Below are 25,384 nucleotides of genomic sequence, written 5' to 3' on the forward strand. Positions count from 1 at the left end.
ATCTAAGAAGGATACTTTCATGGTTCATGCCACTTCCATAAAAAAGAAAAGAAAAACTATATCAAAATGCAGTAAAAAGACTTCATAGAATCTGAGTCAAGGAAATAACTCATGTTACGGATAACTGATGTAATGGATAGAAATGTAACCTTAAGCCAGGAAACGCAAAAATCAGCATATTAATAGTTTATATAAAATAACGCTGCTGAAAAACTGGGAAATGTACAATTGGAGGAAACCCTGTAATACCAGAGCAAAGACTAGAGGGTCTCTTCCTTCTCTAGATTCTCTAAATGAGACGGATGCAAACTGTTGTTGTGGCCTGAAATTCTAAGTTGGACAGAAAAAAAGATGTATTTTAACACTTGTACTTTGAAAAAAGGAAATATTGATGGAAGTGGGAGACTGAGAGTGCTGAATCCTAAACCTAAGTCTGGAAATTGTTGGTATTATAGGGTTATGCAAATACAGACAAAAAAGAAACTGCGTGTTGCCAACTGATCCTTTGTGCCCTCAACGGCTGGTATCATAGGTACTGTCACTAAGGGGTGAAAAAACTAAGGCTCTAATGGACAGAACCCGTGGTTTTACAGGTTTTCTAAGGAAAAATGCAAGAGCAGGGTTGGCTGGTCCAGAAGGGGCTGACAGGTCTTCAACAGAGGTCAGCAGGTCCACATGGGGTTCATGGGTCCCTTAGGCTAGGGACAGAAGTTACACATAAACCAGTTTAAGTGATCAGAAACTGGTTCAGTGCACATAAACCAGTTTCAAAATGGCCAAAACCGGTTTGAGATAAACCTGTTTGAATGTACTATCAGACTTAACTGACTGAGCTCAAACCAGTTTATGCAGCTTGCCCCAGACTCTTTCCTAGTTTAAGTTTTCTCAGCATCCCGACTTATCCCACCATTCGTCCCATGCAGGGAGTAAGCGGCGGCAGTGGTGGTTGTAGCTGGCAGACCTCGGCTGCAGTCCCCCAGGGGCAAAAGGAACAGAGTGGGGAAATAACCCCACTCCCTGCACCCTTTGCCTCAGGGGGCCATGCCAGCCATCATCTGGCTGCAGCCCACCACCACGCCTATCCTCTCCCCCATCGCTGCAGGAGTAATAGAAGAGTGCCCAGAAGACCCCAGCTCAAGTCCATGCTGGTCTTAATTCCCACCTCCCTGGCCAGTTCACTGCAGGTTACTGCTGAGGCCTGGTCACGATTCCCCAGTACAGCTTCCCTGCAGCTGAGGCCATGCTCTAGCGGCCCCCAGCTTCTGGCCTGAGCAACTTACTTAAGAAAGCGTCTGTCATCTATAAATTTATTTTTCCTTACCACAGTGGAGTGGTGAGAAATATGCAGTTTGGGGATCAAAAAATTAGTTCTGAATTCTAGAACTTTCATGAAAAGAAGTTATAATCTCAAGATCCATTTTCATTTCATGCAAGTTTTTTTTTTCCTTTCATGGTTCAATAAATCTTTACAGCAGGGGTGTCAAAGATACAGCTCATGGAGCCCTATCATCCAGCCCACTGTGCAACCCATGGGTTCTGGATGCCACATGTATAATATGCCACATGTAGTGTCCAGTAGAGGGCAACAAAAATGGCACATGACTTCTGAGGAGAGGCTGAGGGAACTGGGCTTATTTAGTCTATAGAAGATAAAGCGAAGAGGGAATTTAATAGCAGCCTTCAACTATCTGAAGGGTGGTTACAAAGTGGGTGAAGTTAGATTGTTCTCGGTGGTGGCAGATGGCAGAAAAAGGAGCAGTGGTCTCAAGTGAAGCAAAGAAAGTTTAGGTTAGATATTAGGAAGAACTTTCTCACTAGGAAGGCAGTAAAACACTGGAACAGGTTACCCAGAGAGGTTGTGGAATCTCCATCCTTGGAGGCTTTTAAGAGCTGGCTAGACAAAACCTTGCCTGGGGTGATATAGTTGGCGATGGTCTTGCTTTGATCAGGGAGTAGGATTAGATGACCTCCTGAGGTCCCTTTGAACCCTAATTTTCTATGATTCTAAAATTAAAGCATATTTTTCTAAATGATGAGTTCAAACCTTATCTTCATTTTGGTGTTTAACTGGGTATAATTTATATAATCAAAAATCAAATAACTTCATGCAAAAATGGCCTATGAAAAGTAGGGCAGTCAGTCATTTTCTGTCCAAACATTGTAAATCATATATTGCCTGTTATCCCATTTGTCTGTAGTATCAGGTCATGATTCTCTGTAGAGAGTCATGTTGTTTCTTCAAGTAAATTAAATCCTACTCCTCTTTGATCATAAGAGTGAAGGCACCTATTTTCTTGTGAAAAGTGATGGTCAGCTTCATGTAACCTTACACAACAAAGAAGCCCTGTGTGGTGTGTGAATTCCAGATGGAATACATTTCTAGTGTAGCAATAACATAGAACAGGTAGAGTAATAGTTAAACAAGTGCACAGAGATAAATTGAAATATCAGATGCTTTGGATTCAACCAGATATAACTTTTGAAAATAGACACCCCAAAACAAGAAAGTAACTTTTCCTAATGCCTAAAAAGTGAATTCTTATGCTGCAAAAGCTTCACCCAATGTTTATGCCAAAGCAGGTTTACCATATTTAATTTATATTTTGACCATGTGACTTTAAGAGAATGAATTTACAGCTACTAAATGAAAAAGGAAACTGAAGAAGTATCTATAGCAGAAGTACTGCTACAGATGAGGCATGGAACTAGTCTAATAACTTTTTATTACAAATTCCAGGTGATTATACAATATGAAAACTGCTTTCTGACTGGACCCATGATGACTATGTCGCTTCTACTCACTCCCATTAACAACCTGTGCAGACATGGTAAGCATTACTTGGAAGGGTATGTCTGAATTCACATGCAGTTGTATCTTACAGCAAACAGAAGCAACTCAGTGCCTAAGCCTAGGAACAGATGTTATTGTTAAGGTGCATTAAGCATGCAGAAAGTGCTTTACAGCTGTAACAGAACAGATTTTCACAGCACATAAACCACTTTAAAAATGGTGGCTCCCAGTCTGAGTGGAGTCAACCCTAAGTGGATGTGGTATCAGACTAAGGTGCTTTAGGTTAGAGTGCTTTATCAAATGTCTGTACCACATCCATCGCAAATTAAGGAAGGTCACATTCCCCCAGTATCCCAAGGACCCTCATTGCACAGCTTGGTAGCCTTGGCCAGTGCTCATCTGCTCCAGGCAAGCATGGGCCCAGCCCCACCCCCGGACTGTCACAGAGAGGAGACAGAAAAGGCTCGGTCTCCTCCCTGCCTGGCTAGGTGGGGGGCAGGGTGAATGGAGTCATCCCCCCTTTCCTCCCCACCCCCATCTGCAAGAACCTCATAAAGCTTGCTGGCTCAGGGGTTGAGAGGCCCAGGTTGTGTGTGGGCATCAAGGGAGCTCCATTCCCTACCAGCCGCAGTTCCCAGCATGGCAAAAACCTCTACAGGCAGCCCCATGCTGCAGCTTCTGGTTGCAGCTGTCAGGAGGCTCCAGCAGGGGGAGGGAGGGCTGTGAATGGAGCCCCCATGTCACACAGACTCGGCCCAGCACCCACAAGCCTGAAGCCAGCAAGCTGCGGAGAGGCCCTCATGGCAAGGAGGGTTCCATTCACCTACCCCAACCCCAGCCACTGCTCACAGCCACCACCTGGCAGGGGAGCAGGGCTAGGGAGAGGGGCCACTCCAGCAGCCTTCTGGGAGATGTGCCAGAGCACCTCCTGCCTGCTGGCCCCTTCGGTGCCCCCTACCCCCAAGGGCAAATGTCCATTATGTTCACTCCTGCATTCTTCTAGAGCACTTTGAGTAAAGCGCGATACTTAGAGCCAGCATTCCCTCTAAGCTGCGCATCATGCACAGCCACGCAGGCACACCTGGCAGTGCAGCATGGGTGTGCCTGTGCAGCCGCATGCACCACACAGCTTAGAGGAAACACTGCTTAGAGCACTTCTGCCTCAGGCTTTTTGAACATGTGTACTTAGCCCAATTGCTTTGTTCTCCTCTCTGAAAACAACACTACTATAATTAACACTGCCACCACTCCCCTACCGCCAAATTTAGGGAACCAGGGCAGTAGGCCTGATCTGGTATGTGGGGCTGGGGCCATGCACCAAATCATGCCATGCATCAAACTAACATGGGATGGGGCCTAGATCCCATGCACCAGATCCAGCCTGCAGACTGACCCTGCAACACTCACCCAGCCTGCAGCCCAGAAAAGTTGGGTACCACTGTCCTGAATAATGACATAAAGAGCAACAATGTATCACTAAACTGAAGGTTTATTTGATTATCTGCCAGCTCTTGCCTGCATTGCTCTTTAAGTGTCAAGTCTTCAAAATTAGTATGTTTTATAACATTAGATCTTATGCTAAACGATCTTATGAAGGCTTTAAAAAAAGAAAAGCCCTTTTGTTTAATAGAAACCCATTAAACTGTGGAGTAGGCCAAATTTCACAGTGAAATGATGCAATCACTTGACATGTTGATATAGATATTCTTACAGTTTGCTACCAACTGTGACTCATTCACTCTTCTCTTTGGGATTATTTCTTCCCTGTTTCCAGTCAATTTATTTAAACTTACCCTTTGTAAAATACACAAGAAAAAGTATTGTGCCTGCTAATCTTTAACACATTTTTTTTCAGCAGATGAAAGCAAATCTTAATAAATACCAAAGCACCTGAGTGTTTAACTAATTAAAAGAGGATGTATTTTTTGCTTTTGGTAGCTAAAATCTATATTCTGTTAATACATATCAAGGCCACTGACTAGATCCCTACATCAAACAAAAAAGGACATGAAGGTAAAATTACACTGTTAGTCAAATTAATCATAGAGTGGAACAGCAATTAACTTAGTAGTTGCTGAGGATGTATTTTGTAATTAAGTATGGGTAAATCTCTCTCATCAAATGATAAAAAAATGAATATTCACAGGAATACCAGAGAACATCCCTTAACAGATTAATACAAAAAGATTCAAGTTCAAAAACAACAGTGCTTCTGCATAATAAAAATTCTACAACAATAGACTGCATTCCTCTAAGAAAGTCTTCATAAATTTGTTATTTACTTCAGAGCACTAACATGAGCTAAGTACTTTAACAGATATATAGACAGATACATTCCCTGTCGTTTGGGTTGCTGGTTGTAGCTGTGTTGGTCTAAGGACATAGGCAGACAAGGTTCTTTGGGTAAATGTGATATTTATTAGACCAACTAAATAGCTGAAAAAATTGTTTTCTGAAAGCTTTTGAATCCAAACAAACTTCCTCAGGCATATCAAGAGTCTGCTGGTGAACTGTGAGCGCTTCTGGATAGAAACTGCCCAGGAGAGCTTACAATTCACCAGTAGACTCTCGATATACTTGAAGAAGGGTGTTTGTGGCCAAAAGCTTGCAAAGAACAATTTTCCCAACTATTTAGTTGGTCTAATAAAAGGTACCCTCTATCCAAATAACCTTATTTCCCTGTCTTGCATTTTAGATAGTAATATTAAGCAGTCTTCTTGTGCTGTAAATTTCCAAAGTGCTGTATAACCTATAAGGGTTGGGAAGGAATTGAAATTGTGAAATACAAGACAGGTTAAGTCATTTGCTGTAGGGCACAGAACAATGTAAGTTAAGGGTTTCTCAGTTCTCATGAATGCCCTAGATCAGCAGTGTCAAACTTCCTGCTCATCTGAGTTCAAATCTTATCTTCAAACATTTTGGTGTTTAACTGGGTCTGGTTTGTATAATCAAAAATCATATAATTTCATGCAGAAATGGTCTAAGAAAAGTAAGGCAGTCAGTCATATATAGGGCTCTGTTAACAGGGATTCTTATGCTGTGCACAACTTCATGCTGCCACCCCCACTGCTGCCAGGTGGGCAAGTGTTCCTCACCATGGCAGTGTGGCTAGATACTCTATGTCACATTTTATCTTTATTTTGTAAACATATTTCTCCTTCTTGCCCTCTCCAAGCAGTAGACATATTAATGCATTTCCATTCACCCTGAAGCACACATACAGATATAATGATCTCTTTACCAAATGACTACAATATTTTTTAAATGCCTGAGGTATTTTTTAAGTTTCCAAGTTAATGAAAGAGTCTCAAAGAGGGAATTCTGACAAGTTGAAAGGAATGAGAAAGTTTTAGATTACGCTATAAATACTTAGGTCCCAACTAAAATAACCTGTGCAGCTGCAAATGTGAGGATTTGCTCATTTTTATTTCTAATTGAAAGGAATAGTACTACATTTTGGACACAATCGGCATAGTATGTAAGCACATGCTTTACACTAAGTAGGTTAGTTTTCCTAGTCGCTTCAATGGGTTATGCATACTCTTAAGCATTTGCTTGATCAGGGCTCATTTTAAGAATTTTAAATTACATTTCTACATTGTTTCCTGCAGACAGTTTCCTAATCATAATATTGTTAATGATTTTAGTATAAACGTGAAATATTATTATTATGTACATGTATTATTATTCCTTGGTGAAAAATGCTATTTTATTGTAGAATAAAGACATTTAAGAATTTAAACTCTTCAAGGCCTCTGATGGAGTACACCCTGATTGCTAAGCATTTTATCCGCCCTCTCTTTCTATTACAAGGTGACAAGCATTGTGAGTAGCAGATGTGAAACACCTTGACTTTAGCAGAGCCTTCAATGCTGTCTCCCAAGATGCTGTCATAACTAAGCTAAGGGAAAACAGTTTAGATTAAACTATTGAAAGGAGGGTGCAATACAGTGGTTCATAATTAGTAAATTTTAGGAGATCAGTAAATTTGCAGATGGCACTAGTTCGAGATGCAGATGGCACTAGTTCAAGTGAGGCAGCAGACACTTTGAAGGATAAGATTTGGAGTCAAACTCCATACATTGTGACTTTATACATATACAAACTCCATACATTGTACTGACTTTATTTCAGGCCATTTCTCTTATTTATCAAAGTGCACGAAACTTAATAAAGACAACTACAAAGTATTGCTCTTTGGTTGGAGCAGTCAAGACATTTAGGTTGGATACTAGAAAGAACTTGCTAACGATGAGGGTTGTTAAGCAATGGAACAGATTACCGAGAGAGAGTGGGGAATCTTGATCATCAGAAGCATTTAAAAGCAGTTAAGAAAACATTTGGCTGGGTTAGTTTAGATACAGATAATTTTGCCTTGAGCAGGGAATTGTACTAAATTTCTTGAGGTCCCTTCCAGGCTTAGTTTTATGTGGTTTTATTTAGTGTTTGAAATTTCTTCTGACACACCATTCTGTCCTCATTCAGGTATAGTAAACATACGTAGACTAATATCTCTCTGTTCTGCTCTAAAACTGTTTCCAGTGATCATGCTACATTGTTATAACTCCAGAGACTGACCCAACAGGTTTTGAACTATGTTTCTTTCCAGCCTTATTATTGTTAGGTGGTAACAACTGAAAGCCTGTCTTTTCACTCTGAAGTTTTAGAAAGTTAAATACCATAAAGAAGAAATACAGGCATACAGCGATGATTTAGCTGTTAAAGTCAAATTAAGCCACTCAAAAAAAGAAGAGACTATGAAAAGCCAGACAACAGGGAAGAACAGGTCTTTGAGGGGAGAAAGGGTGGCAACTAGGAAAAAGAAAGACGGAAAGCAAGAAAAATGACTCCAGGCCCGAGAGAAAGGAGGAAAAAAAATCCCAAGCTGTAAGGATTCCCCTGGTTCTAGTCCCTGAAGGATAATTCTAGGAGAGCAACCACCAGAATCATGGAGAAGTAGGGCTGGAGGGGACCTCCAGAAGTCATGTAGTCCAACCCCCTGCTTGAGGCAGGATCACCCCTATCCAAACCATCCTATACCCAGAGACAACCACAGCATGGTCCAGGGCCCAGGGCAAATCAGCCTGTGTGGGACCTGGATGCGGTGGCAGTGAGATGAGGGGAAGCAGGTGGCAAGTGGCCAGACATGAAGCCAGCCCAGCAATGCAGAGGCCCTCCACAGCACAGGGCCCAGGGCAGTCACCCTGATTCACACCCCCTGGGGATGGCCCTGCCTATATCCATCCTATACAATCCATAATCTAAACTCTACATAGGACTACTGTCAAACCTGACATCACACAGTCCTAACACCCTAACCTGCCATGGTCAAGCACAGGAACCATGGCAACCAATGTCCTGCTTCTATGAAATATATTCTCAAGAGATCCTGGGTAGGGGGCCATGCCCTCTGCCCCAAAGGAAAGCAAAACCACCATATCCCATACCAATCTGACCATGGGATAAAATTCCTTCCTGACCCCAAATATGGCGGTCGGCCTCATCCTGAGCAGAGGGGCAAGACTCTCTAGCCAGTCCCAGCAAGAGTACTGGCAAAAAACAATCAAAATCCCCAACCTTGGTTGCAGTCAACACCCAATGCCTTTGTGGGAGTTTTAGATACACCATGACATATGTAGCAGAAAAGGGGTGGGGGGCAAGGGCAACCAGCAAAGCCCAGAGCATTGGAAATACCTATAGTAGAACATAGGCCTACACCTAAATCATCCCCAACCAATGGCTGTCCAACCTCTTCTTGAACATCTCCAGTGATGGAGAGTCCACAACTTCCCTAGGCAGTCTGTTTCACTGCCTCACTATTGTATCAGTGAAATTTATTTAGTATATGTGGTTTTGGCATATTGTTTCAGTGATCTGAAGGTGATGTCATCACCAATGTGAAGAGTGTTGAAGGCCACCAGGCAGCATTGTAAATGGACACAAGTCACCCACGTGGGACATGGTGTTAACTTGTACACAAGGGCATTTGTTGCCATTGCCAAAGCCATGGTATAGGGTTAGTACAGGTTTGACCCAGTCCACTTCAAAAATGGTTGAGAAGTGCCCAATTATAGCCTGGCTGGTTAAATCCCTGCCTGCAGGGTCAGAGATGATGTGGTGATTGATTGGTGGTTGTGCTGAGCATTCTTCATGGCACTGAGTAAGTAAGGAAAAGTCAAAGGGTTTTGAAAGGGTCGACCATGTTGGGTGCCTGGAGGGGAGTGGAGCTATTGGTGGGTAGAATATGCCCCAGTGCACTGGCAGTATAGGATTATCCCACAGTCTGGCTCGTAAGTTTACTTCAGCATTTGTGCAGCAGAGATGAGGGGGAGCAATGTTACTGAATACTGGTAACCATGGGAGTGGAGTGGAGCACATTTTGCCTGACAAGATGCACTGTAATGTGCAGTTGGGTGTCCACTAGTTTGCTGTGTGATGAACAAGCCCATACAGGGGCACAGTATTTAGTGACTGAATAACAGAGTGTGGGAGCAGATGAATGTAGCATAGAGGCACTGGCATCCGAAGTGGAGCCTGTGAGCTTGGCAAGTAAATTATTTCATGTTATGATTTTTAAAGTAGTTTTCTGGAAATGTGATTCATAAGTTAAAATCCAGTCAAGGATGACTCCAAGATAAACTGGGTGGGTTTTAAATTTGAAAGGCTGACCATTTAAAATGAGAGTGAGTTCATGATTTGCACTGGCATTATGCAAATGAAAAACACTTGAAAGAGTCTTTGAGATATTTGGTTTGAGGCACCATTCTAGGGAGCACTCTGACATCAGTCTCATGTCTCCATTAAGTGCGAGTTCCACACCTGAAGTCATGACCTTGGGTGGCAAAGGCACTGTCATCAGAGTAAACAAATTTTTGTGAGCTGGTCACAGGCCATCAGTATACAGGTTGAAAAGGAGAGGCACTAGTACTTATCCCTGAGGGAGGCCATTGATTTGATGACTCCAAGAGCGAGTTTGGTTGGCCAGGTGGACTCTAAAGTCTTCATATTTTTGCCAGATGACCAGTCTGCCAGACAGTATCATATGCTGCTGTTAAACCAATGAAGACAACATCAGCCTTCAGGCTTTTCTGAAAGCCATTTTCAATTAACCTGTTTAAGGCTAGAACTTGATCGCAAGTGCTCCATCTACAGCAGAATCCTGCTTAGTCTAGGCTTAGAGCAAAATCAATTACTGGAGAAATACATTGCAGAACTAGTCTTTCAAGTGTCTTGTAGCAGGCACTCAGGAGGGAGATTGGCCACTAACTTGCTGCTGATTGTGGGTCTTTGCCAGGCTTGGGTAGGCCAATGATTTTCACTCAGCTCCATGCTGACAGAATTTGTTCTTCATACATAATATGGCTGAAGAAGAATAGAAGTCAAGCTTGAGGACTGAGATGTTTAAAAAATTCTGGGTTATCATAACCAGTTGCAGTGCCAGATTTTATTTTGCACAGCATAGAGTTCAGTTCTGTTGGTGAAAAGATTTGTGGAGTATCTTGGGTCTGAACATTGACAGAAATGATGCCATGCCATTCCCTCCCTGCAGTTCCAATGAGCAGTATCAAGTGATTCAAGCAGGTGATCTGTGATATCTGATTTTTCATACTCATCCAGTAGATCAGCACACTCTCCATCCATGCAAGGAGTGTACCGGGGGTGAAATCCTCTGGGAAAATAGAGGATTGTTCTGCTTTATAAACAGCACCACAGAAATACTTACAGGCTTCATCAACTGGGATATTTTGCCATGGGATGATAACAGTGGATCCTTCAACAGTCTCCATGAATAGGGACCAATCGACTTTCCAGAAGTTCCATCTGGGTTTTCTTACACATTTAATAACCAACCCACTGTGGATGAGTGATGGATGGTGTTGATTGTGTGGAAAGTCATTGAGAACATTGCAAGAACATTGTGGGGGGGCTGCTGAATGATATAATGCAATATAGGTCATCTTGGTAATCTTGGTCCCATCTTGCTGAGTAGGAGCTGTCACACAGTTTAGAGCCATGGATCAAGGCAAGGTCATTGCTAGATGCCTAATTTTGTAACAGGTCACCATCTTCATTTGGGTGGAAGTAACCCCATCCTGTATGTGGTGGCTATTAAAGTCAACACCATATATGGCTGGGTGGGGGAGACAGGGAAGAGGGCAGTTCCCCCAGGTTTCGCTTGGTGGTTTATAGACATTTGTGATACTGAAGCTTCCAACTTTTATGACATCACAATGATTAGTAGATAGTGTGTGTGTTGCCTCAGAGATGTTGCCACAGACATAGGTGGCTCTCCTACATTTTGCATGAAGGATGTAGCATATCACAACAAAGTCACTGATAGTAAAGTAACCAGCTTCATCCTTTACAATATGGGTCTTCACAAGACAGATTATGTCAGCCTTGTGATGAATTACAGTAGAACTGATTATGGAATGTTTTCCTGATGAAAGACCCTTGACAGTGAATTGGAGGATTCAAAGTGCTGAGCCAATAGTCTGAAAAGCCATCTCATTCGCTAGTTGGCTAGGAGAAACTTTGTTGATATATATAACCAACCGACTGGGATCTGACAGTTATCTGATTCAGTCCACTAGTAACATCATTAGTTTTAATGATGGCTCAGCTACTTGTAGGAGGCACGATGAGGATGCTGATGCTTTGCCCCACAGAGAAATACAATTCTGGGACAGCTTTAGGCTCTCTCCTGTTTTTTGTTTCTTTTTTCCTCAGAAAAATATCACTCAGAGTCATATTAAGCTCTTCCAGGTTTATTACAGTCTTTTTGTATAAGAACTAACTAATAGTTTAACCATCCTTGGTGACTATTATGTGCCACTAGCAATTTTTCATACAGCATTGATAAATTAGAGATGTTCAAAATATTCAGGGGGGAGGGGTGATTCTTAGCATCCAGAGTATCAGAATGTCATAGTGAGGATCACACATGCTAAATGACCTCAATCTTGCCCCTAATGCCATGTTTCCAAAAAACTAACATAAAACTTAGATTTTCTACAGGTATCCAGCCTAGACTCTAGGTATGTTTCCTACAATACCGTACAACACAAACAGCTGCTAGATGTCCACCCAGACCCTTCAAGCATCCTCATCCAGAAAGCCAAAGAGGAAAGAACCACAAGCACAAAACAGACCAAGTGGGTCAAACACCCTGCCTGTCAGGCTGGATCCCAACTCCAGGGTACCCCATAGGCCAGATCTGGGCACAGCAGTGAGGTGAGCCAGCAAAGGTTACTCTGTTTGCCTCCCACCGCAACATCCACGTCCAACAGGGCTCTGTGCCCCAGAATTTGTCAACAGGGCCCACCCCACTTTCTCCAAGCCCAAATTTGCCGCCCCTCTGCTAACTCCAAGCCACACAATGTGTGTGGCCATAAGTTTGACAATGTTAGACAAATAGATGCAGGAAGACACATCAGCTGCTAAATCTTCTCACAGGTGTTCTTAGCAAACATTAGCTTATAATAACCTCTAGAGAGAAAAAACTTTCAGATGTAGTAACTTGTAGGTACAATTTTGGGCCCAAAATATTGATACTGTTTTAGAAAACTGTGCACGAAATATGTTATTAAGCCTAGAATTTATTAACTTTGATGGATTATTATTCCCTCTTCCCCAAAAAATTTTTTCAAGTTTAGCTACAGATTTTATAAAGGTTCAGTTTACCCACAATCTCAACATTACCAAAAACAAGCAAGTAAATCCTCCCCAGGCTGCTGCTAGTATTGGATACATCATACAAAAGGCAAGGGAGGTCAAGCAGAGCAAGAATCAGGGTTTAGACTTCTCAACAGAGCTTTACCGCATGGGTTTTTTAAGGCAGTCTGACGTGCTGCCATCTAGTGGTGCTTATTTATAGCATACTTGTGCTTAATCTAGTAACCCTGCTGAAAACCAGTCTGTCCAGCTGAGTTTTTCCATGCAGATTTTGCCCTGTAGCAATGATAAAGTGGCCTTCTAAAGGCTTTTGTCCTCTTTGCATCCCCTATTTTATCCTGATCTGTGCCCCTCATCATCCAGATATCCACAACACTGACATAGTTCAGACAGAAACTACTAGAGAGTTAAACTACTACCAAAACAGAGAAAATAAACTATATCTCAACAATTTTCAATTAACAAAAGTACTTCTGGTTCCATCAGGCTTGTGGGCTTAGGCTAAATCAAAAGTGGGTGTCCCAGGTAAAAATGCAAGGAACACTTCTGAGCCTGGCTGGAGAATGAAAGGCAGTTTTACATGCAGTTTTGTTGACAGATGAAATTTAAGTCAGAAGGTTCTGTTTGTTTACCTGTCAGTCCTGCGTAGGAAATCAAGCTGTGTGGTTTTGGGCTCAGTCAGTAACAGGAGTAATAAATAGTTGACAAGCCAACTGCTATCCAAAAACGTAAATAGGGGCAAAATTTGTTGATTATACTAGATCCAGAACAGAACTAAGCTGGTGCTCATGATACTGTGCTTCCTTGGCTCTGCTCACAGGAATAAAATGATAGGAATTGCCATGCCAGATCAGACCTGTATCTTTGACAGTGACCAGTACTAAATGCTTCAGAAAAAGGAGCAAGAAACCTTATAATGGAATAAACTGCTTGCAATCAAGCAGGTGTCGTGGTTTTCTCTTAATCCACTCATTGGTTATTGTCATCCAACTGTTTTTCAGCAATGGCTACTACATCAAGATCCTCTTTCTAGACATTTTTGTTAATCAGTTTTTGCACAAAAGATTCCCATACACATTCCTAGATGCTGATAGTTTTTATTGTTGGCTGTGCACCTATTTTCATTAACCTCCTTAATCTGATACCTTGTTATTTTTCTGGAATGTATTTCTGATCTCAGCTTGCCCCTCCTCTATTTCATGCATAATTACTGTCCTATCCTTTTTTAGATCCAAGGCAATCCTTTTCCTAATATAAACAAATGTCTTTAACCTGAATGCTTGTCAGCACCTATTGAATTTCTTTAGCATTTAAACAATTCACCAAACCCTTGAATATATTTTGTACCAGCTGTCTGATGGCATCCGTTCTATGTACACCCTTCCTGATCCAAAAGTTTCAGAGCCTAATAAACGTAAGCTCTTCATTGTGTCATCTTCTCAGCCATATGCTGAGACTTTGAAATTCCCTTTGTCTCACTCATGCTGCATGTAGGACCAGAAGCATTTCTGAGAAAGCCGCCAAGCAGCCCTCCCTGGACCTTAAAGCTTGTCCTAGATTAATCCTTGTACTAATCTAAAGGTAACTCTCAAGTTAAGAGGCACCAAACAGTTGGTGCTAGAAGCTTGGATTGCATGCAGGTTTTGTACCAAGATGAGCTGTATGTGGTGTTTTTTACCTGTTAGTAGAACAAAGTATGGAATATTGATTTAATATGCAGAAACCACATATATCCACTGAAGGTAGACATGTACTGATAATACAGCCAGTAAAGGGACTAAGTTTGCTGCACTGTGGGTCTGAACCCATTTCTTCTGAAGTCCATGGAAAAACCCCATTGACTTCAGTGGAAATTGCACAAAGTATATCACTTCCTTGTGTACATATACCATACAGACACACACAATGCAAGAAACTCAAGTTCCTCAGCATCCTTAGGTCAGAGCTACTGAACTGCAGGAGGCCTAATTATTTAGACAGCTGGTGTATCCAATCAAAGCAAAGCAGGGCTCTCTCAGAACAGGATGTCTCAATTCTCCAGTTAATGAAATCAGTTCATGCCTCAAAGAGAACCATCAGTAGATAGGGAGGTGGTAACCTTACAAAGCCTTAGTTAACTTGTCTTATAAGCCAATGGTGGTGGATCTCATGACACTTCCAGTGAGAGGCAGGAAAAAGCTTGTGGTCCTAGTACATAATGGAGTCTATAATAAAGGGAGGTATAAGATGGAAGTGCTGAAAGATTACATAGAATACTAGAAACAGAAAGTAATTTTAAAATTTCACTAAAGCAATTTATACAAGAAACAGAATTGCTTTCCTATTTTTTTTTAACAGTACCTTCATTTTATGGAACCATGTAGTTTAAAACAAGGGTATCAAATTCATTTGTCCCCACAATCCAAATCTGGATGCATAACTTGGTTCCATGCTCTGAAACTGGACTGTGGGGCTTCCAGCAGGCTGGAAACCCCACAAACAGTGATGGTTCCATTAATCCCTGCAGCTGCCAAAACCACCGTTTCAGTGTGGCTCCAGAACCCTAGGGCTAGGGATAGACATTACACATAAACCAGTTTAAGTGATCAGAAACTGGTTTAAACCTGTAACAGAACAGACACTCAGTACACCTAAACCGGTTTCAAAATGGCTGAAACTGGTTTAAGATAAACCTGGTTGAATGTAGTATCAGACTAACTGATTTGGGTCAAACTGTTTATGCAATGCCTGTCCCAGACCCCTTCCTGTTTTAAGTTAAATCAGAGTCTCCCCAGCATCCCAGCATGCTCCTGGGCTAGGCTGTGCTCTCTGCTCTAGCCAGGGGTGGGGGTGTGGCCAGAAGCAAATGGGGGAGGGGTTTATTCCCCCGCCCCCCTCTCCCACTGGGGCACCACAGCTGAGGTCTGGCCAGGATGTAACAGCCCATCAGGCATTTGTCCCCACTCCAGCAGCAGGGATGGGGGCACTGCCATCTGCCTGCCTCACTGGCAGTTGCGGGGCTAGGACTGCAGAGATGAGCCAGACCAACCCATGGGGGCCAAGCCCTTGGTTCAGGCTGGGGGGGCACAGACAGTGACTGGTTGAGGAGTAGGCTGCCCGGACCAAGTCAGAGGCACACTAATATTGTGCCACTGAACCTCAAACTTTTTGTGGCATCAAACGAAAAACTTATCACATGGACAGCTTGTCCTGAATCCTTACATAAAGTAGCACTTCAGTGAACCTGGGGTTATTATGAGGAATCTGGGTTTTCCATTTCCCATGGAAAAATGCAGATTTCCCCTTTTACCTAAGGAAAATGAAGATTTTTCATTTTAATTTTAAATGGAGAAACTCATGGATTTTGCACTTTTGCAAAGAGCTCTCTGCAGACTGGAAGAATTCCAGCCTGCAAGGGACTGGGGGGGAGCAGGAGAAGGGTGGTCAGGCAGGGGGCACCATATGCATGTATATGCACATGGCCACCAAGCAGCCTGGAGAGTAGCTCCTGCAGGTAAGTCTGGTAGGGCTGGGGGGCAAATTGAAGTCCCTATGGGGAAGGAGGAAGGGAGTGAACTGGGCAGGCCTGGGGCTGCTGCCCAGCTGGGGGTGCATGGGGCTTGGAGCCTAGGGCTGGAATGCATGGCCACAGGGCACTGGCGGGGAGCAGGATGGGGCTGCAGGTGTCTTGTCCAGAGACCTAGGGGTAGGGATGGCTCCCCGCTGTTGCCCATACTCCCAGGGAGCATGGGGGGGGGGGGTACATGACCCCCAGATCTGTGCATGGGGTGGGGGCAGGCATGGGCTGCCCACTGTGGGCTCAGGCTCTCTGCCCTGCTGCCCTCCCCTGGGGTCTCCACAGACCAGTGGGTGCGACCCAACACTGCAGGGCAGAGTGAGGCTGTGTGGGAAAGCTTGTTGCCTCTGTGAGCGAGTGTCCCCTGCCCATGCAGCAACAATGGGTGTGGTAGTGCAGGGTTGTGCTGCCGCACCGCTGCTGCGCACACATGGGATGCCTTGCCAGGGAACCACAGAGCTTGCAGTGGCAACAAGCTTTCCCATGCAGCCCTGCTCTGCCCTGCAGTGCCAGGGTACACCCACTGGGCTGCAGAGGCCCCAGGGAAGGGCAGCAAGGTGGAGAGTCTGCACTTGCCCCCACCCCACACAGATCTGGGGGACACAGGTCCCCACTTTTAGCCCCCCAGAAGTGTGCACAATGGCGGGGCTCCAGCCCCACCCTCCTACCCAAGGCTTTAGTGGAGGGAGGTGGGCTCCACACATTGCTCCGCACTGCTCCACTGCAGCAGCTGCTTTTTTTTCCAAGATAAAAAAAACCCAAAATCAAATAAAATGTATAGGTATTTAGAATGTATTTTATTATAGTGACTGAGGCACTGGTAGGCTTCCAAATTGCTTTAAAATTTAACTATATCAAGAAAACATTTGTTCAACTGATACACATACATAGCAGCCTTTCATATTACTAATAGGTTTAGGGTTTTTAATCAGAAAATTTGCCATATTCATCAGAGAATTTGTGATTTTTTATCAGGGAAAACCGGGATCCTTGCTTATTATATAACATTCATCCAATCAGGCCATTTCAGAGGTTTTTAATTAATACAATTAGAGAAAAGGAGTTTTAAAAGACAATTTCTAGGTTTTACCTCCCATTCTAACCCCATTATTTCATCTGCTTTTACTCACTGCTTTCTTCTGCTACAAAAGCCTCATTTTTGCAGAATATTTAAAAACAATTCGCTAGGAACCATATTAAAATATAACTCATATTAAGACACATGAATGTTTAAGCAAAATGGACTGTGTTTGTAGCTGACTGCATGACCACATCTCTCTACTAGTTAAGGATTTTTTCTCTTACACATTTAAGAGCTTGTAAACATGTACAATCCTTGCAGTCTAAGAAAATGTGAAGCAAAACTTTTTGTTAAACAAAGACATATAGAAATATATCCACTGATATATGTTGTTTGGTAGCATGTTCTTGTATATAGAAACTTATGTAGCTGCTAGTAATTATTACTGTGGGACTAATGAATGATTAGTCCCCTAAATGAATAATATGCCAATGCTCAGCTTGTGATGTCACATACTAGTAATACTGGCCAAACAGGATATACTGGCACAGAGGACTGCACTGCCAACTCAGCTTAGAACTGGCTTTACTTGTACATTCCAGTGATGTTATTTTTGGTGCAGCACTTCAGCATTTTATCACTTCTGGCTAGAATGACCAACTGCCCAGGCATTGGAACAACCCACATAGAGAAAGTATGGCATCTCTGGTTTCAGGAGCAATTAGAGAGAGATTTGCTGGCATGGTTTAGTCAGGAATGATCCTGCCTTGAGCAGGGGGCTGGACTAGATGATCTTACCAGGTCCCTTCCAGCCCTACATTCCTATGATCCTATGATCTTGTTCCAGCAATTGAGTGATAAGTCATAATGCATTATTTCAGTGTTCTGCACTGTGCCAGCAAGATCATGACCAGGAATTAAAGTGTTAAAATGGTTCTACATGGGGTTTGTTTTCCAACCCTCCACTTGAAAAGCATTCAAGGTTCACAGAGGAGCCATGCAGAGGATAAGAACATCAAACATGAATGTAGCCCAATGATAAAGGCACTCACCTGTGAGGGGAGAGTCCTGAGTTTCAGTCCCTAGTCTAAGGATTGTCCCTGTATCTTACATTAAAGAGTCCTCAGTTAAACTGGCTTGCCACTCATGCTTGCTCATTCTCTCTCAGGTTCCAGATCTCCTGCACTCATGGCTGCTCTCAACAGGTGGTAGTGGGTGCTCTAACATATACCAGTCTGGGGTATGGACACTGTCCTGGGCAATGGAACATGTGGGTTAGAATGCCTAGACTAGGGAGAGAAATTACATCACAACTGGTATAAATGATCGGAAGCCAGCTCAAACCTGTAACCCAACACAAGTTCAGTGCGCGTAAACCGCTTTCAAAATGACCCAAACTGGTTTAAGATAAACTTGGATGGATGTAGTATCAGACTTAACTGATTTGGGTTAAGTTGATTTACTGAACTTTTGTCCCAGATCCCCTTCAGATTCAAATTAACTCACAGTCCCCCAGTATCCCAGGATGCTTTGCACCTTCCCCTAAAACCACCCTGCCCACAAGCTGGGCAGGCTAGCCTTGTCCTAACTTGCTATCTGCCCCAGCTAAGCAGGGAAGCATGCTCTAGCGCCTCCTGGCTTCTGGCCTGGACCACTGCAGACATGTGGCTGCATTTCTGGAATCAAAAGTAAATACCTGTTCACTTGCTTATCAATTCAATCTACGCATCTTAGACCAGCCTGCAAAGACTGAATTGATTCAGCCCCAGGTTTTCTGGATGGTGATGCCACCATGTCCTCCACTTGCTCCCTATATAGTTAAACAAAATAGTGAGTCAGTAGATTATCCCTAAAGGAACAATGCAAGTGACCCCAGCAGGGGGTTTCAGGCTGTAAATCCTAATCTTCTCTAGGTGCCTAACTCAGAGCTGCAGTTAGGTACCTAAATCCCAAGAGAAGTGGAATTTCTCCTCCCCACATCTGCTTGTTCTACACACCTGCTGCCCTTTATCACATGTTTAGACTATATAGCCTTTGAAGAAAAGACTATGGGGGGGGCAGGGTCAGAGCCAAATTTAAGGTCTCTAGGTTCTGTCACAGTACAAGTAATTTTTTGCAACAGTGGAATTATTAGTTTAAAGCATGGGATAAATTAACTTCAGCAAACAACAGAAAACTTAAAGAAAAATCCAGGAAGGATAGATGTAGTGAACAAACTTGTCTGAAGAGGAAGTAAGTTTTTTATACTACTGACCATATTTGCTTTTCTGTTGTGCAAACTAGCTAATGATTGCATGAGTTTTACACTTTGCCCCACTCTTTCTTTTAAATAGTCTAAAATGAAACAGACATTTTAATGTTATACAGTAAATAGCGAGGTGCAGAAATGCTCTGAGACTTCCTATTTTGGGTGGTGAGATAGATCAGAGAGAAAAAAAATCTCTCTCAAAACCCAAATAAATATTTAAAATCAGTTATTAAAGGTGTAACAATGTAAAGCCTAGATTTAATTCTTATAATATTTTTTGATCGCTTACAAGATCAAATTAATATTTACCATGTGTTCCTGGAAATAAGTGCCTTACAAACAAATCCCTGGATCCTTTCAAACTAAATAGAATCCTCACTTCCTGCTTGAAGATGGAGAAAAATAACACTGCGTACATAGTGTTAGCTGAGCAGAGAGACAGTGCAAGAGTAGAGCGATTGTTAGAGAAAGTAAGCCATGCATGAAAATATAAAAGATCTACACAGCTCCTTTCAAAGCTCAGGTATCTCAAAGCAGTGCAGTGACGTTATGCCAACATAAGGGCCTGTCCAGCCAGGTGCTGAGTGCCTCCTGCCAGGTGCATTATTTCCTGTAGGACCTTTGGAAAGTCGTGGAAGACACTACGTGCCAAACAGGATCAGGCCCCAAGTACTCAGCAACAGCTCACACATGCAGCCTTGAACATTAGAGCCTGTTTTATTGAGAGAAGGAATGTTGGATAAGAGAGAAAGCTGAAAAGGGGCAGTGCTTGCAAAGCAGTGGGAGGCTAAGAGCTGGGTATGAGGAACAGCCTGTAGGGTGAAGGGGAGGGCCCTTGCAAAGGAAACAAGAAAGAGGAAACAGAAAACACCTGGCTGGGAGTTCTTTCTTACTGCCAATATGCATCTTTAACAGTGCACAGGAAGTTCAGAAAAGCCCCCTCCCCCTCCCCCACTTGGAAAAGAAGAAGCCACAGCTCCAGTGAAAGACAGAAGAGAAGGGACTTGTTATTTGCTTATGAAGCCACTAGGGGTAAGTGGTGGGTCTGAATGATGTTTCTGGTTTGGAAAGTAGAACAGCTGAGGGAGGATAAGGGAGGAACCTGCCAGACTTATCACAAACAATTTTTAAACATTTTGTTGAAAGCCAAGCAAGGCAATAACCAACATTTATGATAAAAAACCCTGACTTTTGCAGAAATTATTATCTTTAATTAAATCACACTTGTGATTAGCTACTGAAAAATACCGGGCAATGCACCTATAAAGTAGTAATGAACAAATACTGAAGTGTGTTGGGCAACATCCAGTAGGGACTGTGCTGGGAAAGTTTGAACTTCAGTGGACCTATCCTGGTAGAACAACCTTATGCTCAGAATGGTTTGTTAGTGTGTTTCAGTTTGCATGCAAAAAGAATAGGAAGGGGAAGAAGGTCGGGGGGGGGGGGGGGAAAATATAAGAAGTGGGGAAACAGGTGATGTGAAGAAAGCGCAATGCTTCTAACGTACCAATTCTACCAATTCAAATTCTTCCTGTTACCAACTAATATTTTTACATATCCAAACTGGAAAAGCTGTATGACATAGTTGTTTCTGCATAATAGAAATCAAGTAATACAGATTTTTTAGCAATTAATATAGTATAGGCCAAATCTTTCTCTATTTGGGTCTCTGAATGTGAGCAGGGATGCTAGCAGATACATCCTCCATTCCCAGGGTCTTACCAAGCAGGGTGTGTTTCCACCAGTCAAGACTTAGGGATCAAGAGGTAAAGATGTATTTTCTTGCTACTGAGAAACTCAGGGACATTCACCATCAACAATAACATATTTGTAAGCACCATACATTAAGTAATACGTAATAGTTGTAATAATGTTAAAATAGTGTATAATAATTAATGGGTGCAGACCACATTGAAATTTGGGATGAAAACAAAGTAAGCTTAAATTGTTATCTTCATTAGCATTAATAACAACAACAATACATCTGCATAAACAAATAACACGTCTATATTTTCAGATATCATCACTCAGCTGGATGTTAAAATCATGATCACTCAAATCCCGCTGGCTATTTGGTGAGTACAAATTTGATGATTAGTGGATATCCTTATATATTAATGGCAGATTACAAAAATGCAGTGTTTATTGTCTTCCCTTTGAATTGTTTAAATAACTGTCTTATCAGTCATTTAATGGAAAATCCAGATTTAGATGATTTAGAAACAATTCTGCTTAAATGTCATATACATAAATCTCTATTTGTATTTACGGTGAACACATTGTGTTTACTTGATCCTTATTCCCTTGCTGAAATAATAAGCTTATTTGTTATTTCAAAACAATTCTTTAATAACAAATTATTATGTCAGACAGTTACTATTTTTAAGTAAAATAATTATCAGAAATGGATGATAGAGCTATCCTATAAATTTGGAAAAGACAAACAAGAATTAGTGAGGAAGGAGCTGCTTCTCGTGCCTGGTACTCTCCAGGCCTATTTAACAACCCACATGTCAAAAGCCACTTAGCCAGTCTGAGCCTAAACCAGCAGGTTACCTGATTTCCAAAACCAGACAGCTTATGCACTATATTCTGAACAGCACAAACTTTTACCATAACTCACCTAAAAGCATAAAGCATAACCATTTATTTCACTATATTTGTTGCATAATTGCTGTAAAGATATAGCATATATAAATAGTAACAACAGCATTAAAAGTATCTGTAGGTATGCCACTTTATTCATAGAGTGTCTAGGAGGCGGGGAAATTCACAAAAATATGGCATAACACATGAAAAGGTGCCATAATATGCCATCTAGCAATATACATATACATCCCCATACATATATCTACATACACACACACATATACACATACATACATACATACATACATACATACATATATATAGGCAAACATGGAAGACATTTGTCTTAATTTTTTACTGTTTTAAAAGTTCAATTTTCTATAACTTTATGGAAAATGTCACCAAAATATTTTTGAGGCTTTTGATTTCCCATATCAGAGGCTTTTGTAACTGAAAAATTGGAAGAATTAACATTTTTAAACCAAATATTAAAAATTAACAGTTTTGAATTTTTACAAAAATATTAATTTTTAAAAAGACAATTTCTAACCAATAAAACACTTTCCAGGAAGTTTCATCAGTTCTGATCATACTACACAAACACAAGTTTGCTTCTCAGCCCTGTAACCGATTCCCTCAGTTCCAAAATAAAAGCATTTACAGTACACATAGCTAATGCCTCAAAACAAACTAAACAGAGTGAGATAAAGACACCTAACCTGTAGACACCTAACTTTTGAGGTATTACTACATGAAAAATATTGAGGTCATACCTCAGGTTGGGAAGAAACAGGTACAGCATCGGAGCTGCAGCCAAACTGGGCAGAGCTTGTACTCATAGATAAACCTCATTTTAACAGCTGACTCTGGAGAAAGACGGCACAAGGGCTAGGACCAGGACTCTCAGCTGCTTAGCCTGTTTTCCAGACTCCATCATGTCAGGATTAGGGGAGATGCATGTTATCATGACACCTGGCAAGTTAGGGAGGAAAAGAAGCTGGTGAAGTCAGTATCAATTTGGAGACAAATTTGGGAAACAACTTTTATAGGCCAAAAAGTAACGTTGGCAATATCCTTTTGCATTTCACAGACAGCAACACAGTAGGGAAGAACAACTGCTACACAGGTCTGGACTTGCTCCAGATGAGAAAGTGAGCCTACACTAGGAAAAGGAAAGACAGGTACATCCTGGATGGAGTAATAGGGAAACAGGGATTGAACTGTGACTTTCAAACCCCTAGGCCACATTGCATTTATACTGCGATTAAAGTGCTAATTGCACCATAAATAGCAAGGGTACTACACATGTACCCAAATTAAGTTGCCATATATAATGTAGAACATTTTTGTGGCTTGTATGCATGACTCCTGAAATTTATCATGATCCCAGGCTCCCCCTGCACTGGCAAGTACAAAGGAAGTGACTGGGATCCAATCCCTGATCCCAAAATTGTGCCTGCTGCTGTGCAAGTATAGCATGGCAGGAGGCACAATTGTTAGGATTTAGGGATCAGATCCCTCACGCCATTAAATGAACATGTGCCGAGGGTTTCAGAGTCACAATAGAGTATTCTACCACTAAGACAACATGACTAATCATTGCTTCTAACCAGGGCCAAATTCTGAAGTTCATGGTGTTTAAACATAAAATATGAAAATGACCTACCATTGTTACATTATGAGAAAGTGTAGGGGAGAAGGGAAATGGACTCTGGAACTGTAGTAACTTCTTGTTTGACTACAGAGGGCCAAAGAAATGTAAAACTGCTCAGGACCAGATAACGATAAGTGATCTTCTTAAAATATTTCCTCTGTCTGGGTTAGTAATCGCTTTTCCAAAAGAAAGAAAGAAATGATAACAACAACAACAACAACAACAATTCTTGTGAGTTTTTGTGGCAAATGTCAAGACTAAATTCAGTTTTTAAAACAGAGGGATTTGAGTGTCATTCCTAAGGCAAATTTAACTATGGATTTGCTGTTGATGCCTCCATAACAAAAGGGGCTTAGCTTTTACCAGAGGGGGTTAACAAAGAATTCTGTAGCTCACTATACAAATCCTTCTATAATAGTTTTATTTTCTGCAAATCTTTGGCTGTAACCTGTTTGTTAAACAGAGCCCAATCCAGCCACGCATGTTCAACTTTAAGCACATAAGCAGAGCTGGCCAACATTTTTGTAACAAAGTTTTTTGTTTTGGGGGGAGGGTTGTTTGTTTGGAGGGGGTTTGCTGGGGGTGGGGGGAGGAGGGGGGAAGTTGTCTGTCTGTCTATTTGGGGTTTTTCTGATCGATTAACACCAAAACTTGTAGCAGAAAAATGCAACTTCTGACGGAGGGTCAGTAGGCAGGTATTTTGGATTCAGGAGAAGAGAGATTAAATAAACTAGAGTGCAAGAAAGGGCAAGCAAGCACACCTCCCACTCCAGAATAACCAGTAGCTACAGCAGTCACCTGGAATGTGGAGGGACCCAGGTTCCCTGGTCTGAGCCAAGCTGGACCAAGACTTAAACCTGGGCTTCTTGTCTCAAATGCCCCAAGCACAATACTGGTGACTAGCATATGGTCAGGAGGTTAGTTTCTCCACTCTTAACCCACCACAAAGAGGAGTCTTTTTAAAATCTGATTTTTTTTGTAGAATAGGAAAATTATTTTCTGCTTAGGTCTACACAGTCAAAGGAACTGGGAATCTTGCTGGACTGGGGCCCTAAATAGTTGACATCCTTCTTGCTTGCTTTCTTCCTACTATTTATTGTTCAATTTTTCCTTCTAGTCTCTCTCTCCTATCATAAATTGGTATCTTTTAGCCCTGTGTTTAAGTTCAGGGAACCTATTCAATTTTTGCTCTCTCTTCCATAACTTTTCCATCTTTTCTCATCTATTTGACATCAGTTTCTCCCTACTTCCTGATTACTCATTCTTTTGTCTCCACCCTTCAATAACGTTTTGCATTACTCTTCTTCCTACCGAAACCGCCCCTGCTGCTTTCACAGATCTCAGACACACACACACACACACACACACACACACACACACACACACACACACACACACACACACACACACCAACCTTTGCTTCTTATGTGAGATTCTGATACCTACACAGCACAGAATGCAAACCAGGGCTAAGAGCAAGAAAAGCCTGCCAGTGTTTACAGCTGCATGCAAGTTATTCCCATGCAAAGTCCATTCCATTTCCTTCTCTCCCTTACCACCTTTTTCACAAACAATCCATTTTCTCCGTAAACTTACCTCTATGAAAATGTCACACAGCCAGGTAGTACTAGGGCATCTATATGTAGCCTATTAAACTACACTAGCCAGAAAATTGCTAAATCAAGAGTGCTGGAAATCAAGTGCCTTAACTCCAGGCAGAATTCACAAACATGAGCTCTCTCCTTGACTTAGGTAGGTTAGTCCTATTTCAGAAAAGGACTGGTTTCAGTAGCGAAGTTGCTAGTCCTCATTTTCTGTAGCCTTCAATAGAAAGGACTTTTTAGGAAAGA

The 25,384-nt window shown here is 42.0% G+C and overlaps 1 protein-coding gene across 5 annotated transcripts in view; it reads left to right on the forward strand.

The window, feature by feature from the left end:
- The window catches only part of CUNH4orf19 (chromosome unknown C4orf19 homolog), an 87,717-nt gene that overhangs the window by 37,455 nt on the left and 24,878 nt on the right, over positions 1–25,384 (forward strand). For 2 of the 5 annotated variants that reach the window (XM_025212596.1, XM_025212597.1), the window contains 2 exons: positions 2,738–2,828; positions 21,309–21,366. The gene's annotated coding sequence lies outside the window, so the exon portion shown is untranslated. Of the gene's footprint in view, positions 1–2,737; positions 2,829–11,798; positions 12,026–19,858; positions 20,324–21,308; positions 21,367–25,384 lie in introns of those variants that run through there. The other 3 variants (XM_025212598.1, XM_025212599.1, XM_006030911.3) reach the window with 3 other exon arrangements.

The sequence above is a fragment of the Alligator sinensis genome, unplaced genomic scaffold (assembly GCF_000455745.1).
Source record: "Alligator sinensis unplaced genomic scaffold, ASM45574v1 scaffold412_1, whole genome shotgun sequence".
Classification (NCBI taxonomy): Eukaryota; Metazoa; Chordata; order Crocodylia; family Alligatoridae; genus Alligator; species Alligator sinensis.